General features: G+C 41.8%; 1 pseudogene; it reads left to right on the top strand.

The window, feature by feature from the left end:
* The first annotated feature begins 6,012 nt into the window (after positions 1–6,012).
* Positions 6,013–7,613, top strand: part of LOC109476976 — a 30,501-nt pseudogene continuing 28,900 nt past the window's right edge.

The raw sequence follows: 7,613 nt of genomic DNA, 5'->3' as shown, positions 1-7,613 counted from the left end.
TTGGGTTCCAGGGTGGCAATGTGGTTGCTAGCTAGAGAATAGAACTGCAAGGTAGTTTTGGCGGCTGAATAATTTTATAGATAGGTCATGGTTGGATGTTACCCAAAACATGTAAGGTTGATGCATGTCGTCAGTGTGTAATATTTTCTGCAGGAAATCTGGAAATGTTGTTGATTAGATCACAGCATACTGTATACAATCCCTTTTGTGGCATCGGTGACGCAACAGTTAGAGCGTTGGACTCGGAACCAACTAGGTCCCGGGTCGACACTGACCGTGGCCCGACGTTGTGCCCCTGGGAAAGAAACTTTACACGACTGCCCTACCTGTACGGTGGAGTGACGCCCACCGAGCTAATCTGTCTAACTGTGTGCCAAAAACACACTACGGATATGGTGCGCCAATGTGTTAACATCTGCACATTTGCCACCAGCATTTATCCTTTTAATACAATCCTTTTAATACGTTTAGTAGTTTTACAGTTCTATTTTATTCACAGAACCCCAAAACACTTCCCAGAAATTTGAATCTCTGATTTCTCTTTTTTTTTAAATTTTAATTGAGTGTTATGTCCCTCACACAATTTCACAATTAGTTATCTTTTCAAAACAGCGGTGCTGCCCCCAGAGGATTTGGGAGTCACGAACATCACTGGTACAACAATCAAAGCTGTGTGGACAGCAATAACCAGTCCCATCGCTATTGGATACAGAGTGTGCATAAGGAAAAGGGAGACGGCTGATGCCCTTTTCACACAATTCCTTCCGATCGGGCAAGGGGAAGTGACATTCAAGGACCTCATACCAGCCACAGAGTACATCATATCGCTAACAACTATCAACATGTACATCGAAGGACCGGAAGTCCAAGTCACCGCTGTAACTGGTACTGTGAACCATTCTTAGTTAATATTTTATCTAAAAAGAGTGAATTACCGGTAACAACTTGAATGTTTTATATGTAAGTTGCCTGCATAGTATGATTATGTTTTCCTTTGTAGAAGGAAAACATAATATTTGTTTTCGCTCTGTTTCTTCTTCTTCAAATACATAAGGTCAATGACCTGGACCAGATGTCTGTCACCATGGTAACTAGTGAGACACCCTGTGGTGTTGGGTTACATTATGTAGCAATAGGTAGGCAGAATTGGACTGTGTCACCACATGTCAATTGTCACCAGAATTACAAAATGTAGTTTGTTGGGCTAGACAGTGTAAAGGTAAAGTTTAAGTACTTGCTTTGCAAATGTTACTTGTCTAGTTCATAATTTGTTATTACACACATTATTGTATGTATATTTTCAGAAACGGAACCTCCTTCAGCATTGGATGTTGAAGACACGACGATCGACTCAGTTGTCATCTCGTGGCTGCCTCCAAAAGGTGCGATCGTCGAGTACTCCATCAGCTACACCGGTGATGGGAGAAGTACATCTGTGACCAGTCCAGGAGACGCACACGGCTGCAAGTTGACAGGTCTGATCCCCGGTACGCTGTACGACATTGAAGTGGTGGCCGTTAGCCGGGTTGGGAGGAGCATCGCTGTCGCCATGAGTGTTGTTACAGGTTAGTGACAAAATCTGATCAGGTTACTTGCAATATGTTAATGAGGTGTGGCTGTACTTTTGACTTGATCATCAAATCTGGTGAGAATTGCATGATTTTTGTCCTTGTGATACATTATTGTGTGATTTTAAAAAAGTGGTGTTTTGACTGTTGATACAATGTAGACATGGTTGAAAGTGACCAGCATTTGCCAGGTTGACAAAGTATATCAGTACGAATTCAATCATGTAAGTATTGCAAAGCCGATTACACTTCAAGTATAGAAACGGAGACCTACATTTAGCCGAATTCAGAACTTTAATCAATGAAAAAGAGAAACCCTCTGAGCGCCATGTGTGTAGAGATTGCCAGTGGTGCAAGCACTGAGCCTCTTGCATTTTGAGAGTGGCGGGTGGGTTAGCCAAAAGACAGAAATATGGCGGTCCTTTTTCGTTGGAATTGAGCAGGCTAGGGCGCATGCGTGCTGGCTTCCCTTAGAGGGGGAGACCCATCTCCTTATTCCCTAGTGCAATTCCCGAGGATTACGCCAGTGGCGCAATCCCAACATGATTAGATTACATCGTACAATCCCCTTCTCAATTCCAATGTATATCACAAAAAAACCCAATACTTCCCTGAAGTCTCTGATTTCTATAATGATGCTTACTACAGAAGCAGTGGCCATAGTCTGACTATTACAATCTTTTGTAGGTAATGACATCATGCATTTTTGGCGACGTCTCAGGGAGGACCCTAACGGGTACAGTATTGTGTACATGTGCAGTTTGCAAGAATTCTAGGAATGGTACAGGCATTTTGTCCACAGGAATGGAATGTCCACAGGCATGTCTCTGACCCACATCTATGCCCACATTCCTGGAAACCCTTGGGAAGACCTCTCTTCCCCGGATGGCCCTACTTTCTGTTACCCAGGGGTTCGTTCACTATGCACTCAGGGGAGGAGTGCACTGTATCTATCTAGACTTACAGGTACAAAGTCTTCCTCAAAATCATTAAATGGTGGCAGTGCCATGCAAACAATAACCCTAACAGCAACCGCCGTCGTATGTTTTCATTGCCAGTCTTGTTACTTTTAGACACAGACCCACCTTCAGCTATGGAGGTCAGGAACTGGTCTGCGACATGGATGGTCCTGGTATGGAAGACTCCCCTGGCCAGGGTCGTGTCATACGAGGTCACAGTTTCACAGGCATTCGGCGAAGAATTGTTCAGGTACTTGTAAACGTTTGGCATATGTTCTTATTGCGTGTTGCCAGGACTTGAATTAAAGTCTAATGTTTGAATAGAGGCCTGTAGTACTTTGTACAGAAAGAACAAAAATCGAAGACCATAGCATGTTCAGGACAAAAGGTACAAAACCCGGAAGTTCTGCTGCAGTACCAAGGTCAGTCACCAGGGGGCCCATATTTGACCTTTACCTCTGTCCACCTACGACCTATCAACATACCAAATATCATCACAATCCATAAATGTGTTCTGAAGTTGTGCCGACTACAAATGTGCGGAAACACAGACACACGTACACAGACAGGCACACCAAAAACAATACCTCCATTTTTCATGGAGGTAAAATGTTTACCTTACAATCTTGCAAAATACTGTGAATGTCAGGATATATCATCAGCACTGTGCATTGCAGTTACCTGAATACAAACAGCATACATAACTGAAAATTATGGATTCCCAAGTAGAACAACATTTAAAATGTTATACAAGGGATACTGAAATTCTGCCGTTCTTGTTTCAGTGTGGATGGGTCCGAAACATCCTACAACATCACAGGACTTCTGCCTGAAACTGATTACGTCATAAAGATGGCGGCTGTCGGCGAACATGGCCGAAGTGCGGAAGTAACCTGCTCAAAACAAACAGGTATGACTTGCACAGACTTTATACACATACACATAACTAATCATACAGTAACATAAAGACAGACAGACAAACACACACACACAAACGCATGCACACGCACTCAAACATATGCACACACACACACACACACATCTACAGGCTTACATGCATGCACACACACACACACACACACACACACACACACACACACACGACGAGAGAGAGAAGAGGAGAGGAATGGAGAGACAGACAACACACAGACACGCACACACACACATCTACATACACACGTTCACTCACACACACACACACACACACGCACACACACACACACACACACATATTAAGCATGTCTTTTCATTTCTGCTTCTGAAATATCCTGTTTCTGTACAAAGGGCCAATACCGTTACCTGTCGATCACCCCATGACGTCAACCCATGCCACTACCGAGGCTTACACAAGCGTTACATGGAGAGACACCACCGTCACTTCCACATCTGCTGTGTCCACCACCAAACGTACGACAGGTAACCATCTAACTAACCTTACCTTCAAACAACGCTTGCAGTAAGACGTAAGAAGGTTAGGTGTTAATCTTTTACTTAGTACTTAACCTTACTTTATCCTTCCACTTCTACCGTCTGGGGCGTCGTGGGTAGGGACAGTTGACAGCCGACGGCTAGTCTGGAGACTGTTGTTACTAGTATAGGCTTGCCATACATAGTCAGGGTGTCCTTCACACTCTCTATCCATGTATTCCTGGGACGTCTCTTGGCCTTTGTACCGGATCTTTTGGCGGCTGCAATACAGTATCAAATTGGCAAGACAGTAATCTAATACAGTCAGGCAGTATCTAATGCTAGTACCCAATTTGGTGGTGAATTGGATGTTACCAGCTGTACATATACAGATACAATGCAATTTCTGTACTATATTATACATCAAAGCTATACATAGATGACTTGTATTCATACAAATTCAATATTTACCTGTGAACTGGATGTTAACAGCTATACATATACAGATACAATGCAATGTCTGTGCTATATTATACATCAAAGCTATACATAGATGACTTGTATTCATCTAAATTCAATATTTACCTGTGAACTGGATGTTAACAGCTATACATATACAGATACAATGCAATGTCTGTGCTATAGTATACATCAAAGCTATACATACATGACTTGTATTCATCAAAATTCAATATTTACCTGTCATAGCAACCTCCGCTGAAACGACAGTGAAGCAAACAACAGACAAGGAAGTCAGAACAACAGGCCAACAAACCACTACAGTCTACACTACCAGTAAGGAGGAAAGGCCGCCAGGTATTATACAAGAATTATACAGAATTATACAGAATTTGTTACATTTCATGCTATAGATAAATTTAATTTCATCCTAGAAGGCAATAACCCTTACTGTGTACAAATAGGTAGATATATCAAAGAATGTTTAGACCTTAGAACAAGTAGTATTAGTTGATCCATCTATTGTTTTGTACGTAGGATATTTTCGTTGTACCCATGTATATTTGTCTGTATGTCTACATGTCTTAGACCTTACAAAAGTCACTGTACTTTTGTTGTGTCAATAAAGTTCTCTCTTTAAACTGTACATTATATAGCTGCTATGTTATGTAAGCAAGGCAAGAGAATCCTTAACTGAATTTATCATGTAATACTTGCTTTTTAACACTTGTGTGAATGATGTGAATGCCTCAATGGCAATAAGTTGTCACACTATATACTGAACCTTTTACTTAGTAAGTGAGATGTACTATTTACCGACATTCGCTTAAGTTAACATCATATCATAATAAACTTGACTTTCAGATAAAACGACATACAGCACATCCATAGCCCAAACAACTGAAAATCCTGACGAAAAGGTACACATTTCTTTCCAACGTCTGAACCTGATTGTACGTTATCTTGACTTAATATGTTTTATGATGATAACATTATTGCACCACAATTGTACAGGGTACAAAGTGTGGCATCTACTAGTACATTACTACATTTTCATAAGCTCAACATGCATAATAAAGAGTATGTGGCTAGTGTAGGTATGAACTTTTACAATCATTGGAGGAATTTACAATCACTCGTCAGCTTCTGTGGTGGCCCGAAGCATCTGTCTTGCATGGCCTTCCCCTTGTCATCCCTCTTCTTTACCACTGTAACATTATTTTCCCTGAAAAAAGCCTCATCAGTAACATTGTACAAGTCTAACATTTGGAACAACAGATTCTATTTATTTATTTATTTATTAGGCTGTAAAAATGACAAACTAGCCAGGCGGCTATTATTAAGGGCTTGCCCTGCTTGCAAGACAAACATTTACACAAACATTCCAACAATACAATACATCAACTTGGAGAGGTCAGGGTCACACACCTAAGGCTTATAGGGGTCGCCTAGAGAGTCCCGTAGCTTCCTTTTGAAGGAGGCTCGGTGAAGGAGGCAATAGTGGTGGCAGTGCGAGCGTCAGTGGAAAACCGGATAGTGAGAGTGAGTGAGTGAGTCAAAAATATCTAAGTATCTAATGTAAGTTACATCTCTGCCAGCTCCAGCACATTCTACAAGGGATGGACGAGGAACAGCTGGAATCAGCCAAACCAGAGGAGATCCTGTCTGCGATGAACAGCATTAAGGACGTCCTCACAACCAGTGGTAGTGCTGAGTCGTCCATGTCGCTATCAGCAATGGTACGCTACTTCACAACACTCTTGACAAGTGTATAAAGTTAAGACTTTTGGTCCAACGCAAAACAATTCTCTCACCTAGAGCTTTCGACCAGTCACTCTGGTCTTCCTCAGTAGACTGATCCAGTGAAACTTGTCACGTGGCTTCTTTGAAGTGTGACGACAACTCTTGACAAGTATTGTTATCTACAACCTTTTTTTTATCATTGCTAGTGACATAACATCAACCCACAGAATAGAGGCAAGTGGTGGGCTGCCATCAAGCCGCAACATTGCTGTGCTAGCACGTCTAACCAGATAGTGAGTGAGAGTGAGTGGGTGAGTGAGTGAGTGGATGGGTGGGTGGGTGTCCGAGTGAGTGAGTGTGTGTGTGTGTGTGTGAGTGATTGATTTCCAAGTGCGTGAATTACACAATTCTCCTGACTTCTCTCAGTGATTCAGTTGGAATATGCTAAACCTTCTGTATTTAGCTATGAAAGAGGACAGAGTTATAAAAGAAGAATGTACAATCTTTTCCCCTGCAGGAGGATGCTGCAGCACTGATAGACAAACTGGCTAGTGCTTCAAGAGGAGCACAGAGTGCGTCAGTAACAGACATGGCTGGTATAGCCAATGGTGAGAACTGCTAACAATTATTAGACGATAGTGAGTGTGTGAGTGAGTGAGTGTACATGCATTTTATTGCGATCCTTGCATTTTGTGGATGGAAAGACCCAGCACCTTATAAGAAATTTCCATGAATTGTTGCACTCTTTTTGTTTTAGAATCAAAGTCTTTTGTCGTATCATACTGATCTCTAAAAGAGACTATCTGTACGAAAAGGTACGAGTGTCTTGTTTAGGAAATGCTATTAAGATTTGCTGCTTTGTGAGGTTACTAATAATGCTTGTGATGTTCAACCCACGGCAAAAATTCACTGTGGGCTGATATTGGTCTACAGTGCTTCTCAGATTTATTGCAGATTTAATGTTAATTTTGTCACCTATTATCTACTTTCAGCCCTGACACAGGCAGCTACGGCGGTCATCGATATGCTACCAGAGCAACGGCCACCGATTGAGACTACCGGTAACTCAAACATCCTTGAGAGCGACTTGATTGACGTGAACTCCGCTGACCTTTCTCCGAAGCAGCAGCTGAAGATGCTCAAAGACAAGCAGAAGGAGAAAGAAGACATGGTACGGACTATTTCTTAAGATATGCTTTTTTATGTTTTTTTCTCAAAACATGCAGTTACTTGTTAAATGAGAACAATATTGCCTGTATTGCTAACAATGTAGCCTTATTAATCTCCATTTTGCTAATTTTCTGTATCTTTATCTGTACAGCCGGTATAGCCTTCCTTTGACATGACACACTTTTCAGGCACGTGGCACGACGGCTATATTATACCGAACTACTTGATACACCTAACCTTTGACATCTAACTCTTAACATTGTTTAAAGCTATGCCCCTACTGTACTTGCTGACAGCGAGTTCCACT

This window comes from Branchiostoma belcheri, unplaced genomic scaffold (assembly GCF_001625305.1).
Source record: "Branchiostoma belcheri isolate BF01 breed outbred unplaced genomic scaffold, Haploidv18h27 scaffold4, whole genome shotgun sequence".
Classification (NCBI taxonomy): Eukaryota; Metazoa; Chordata; class Leptocardii; order Amphioxiformes; family Branchiostomatidae; genus Branchiostoma; species Branchiostoma belcheri.
The sequence above is the reverse complement of the archived record's forward strand: the minus strand, read 5'-3'. Positions and strand labels throughout refer to the sequence as shown.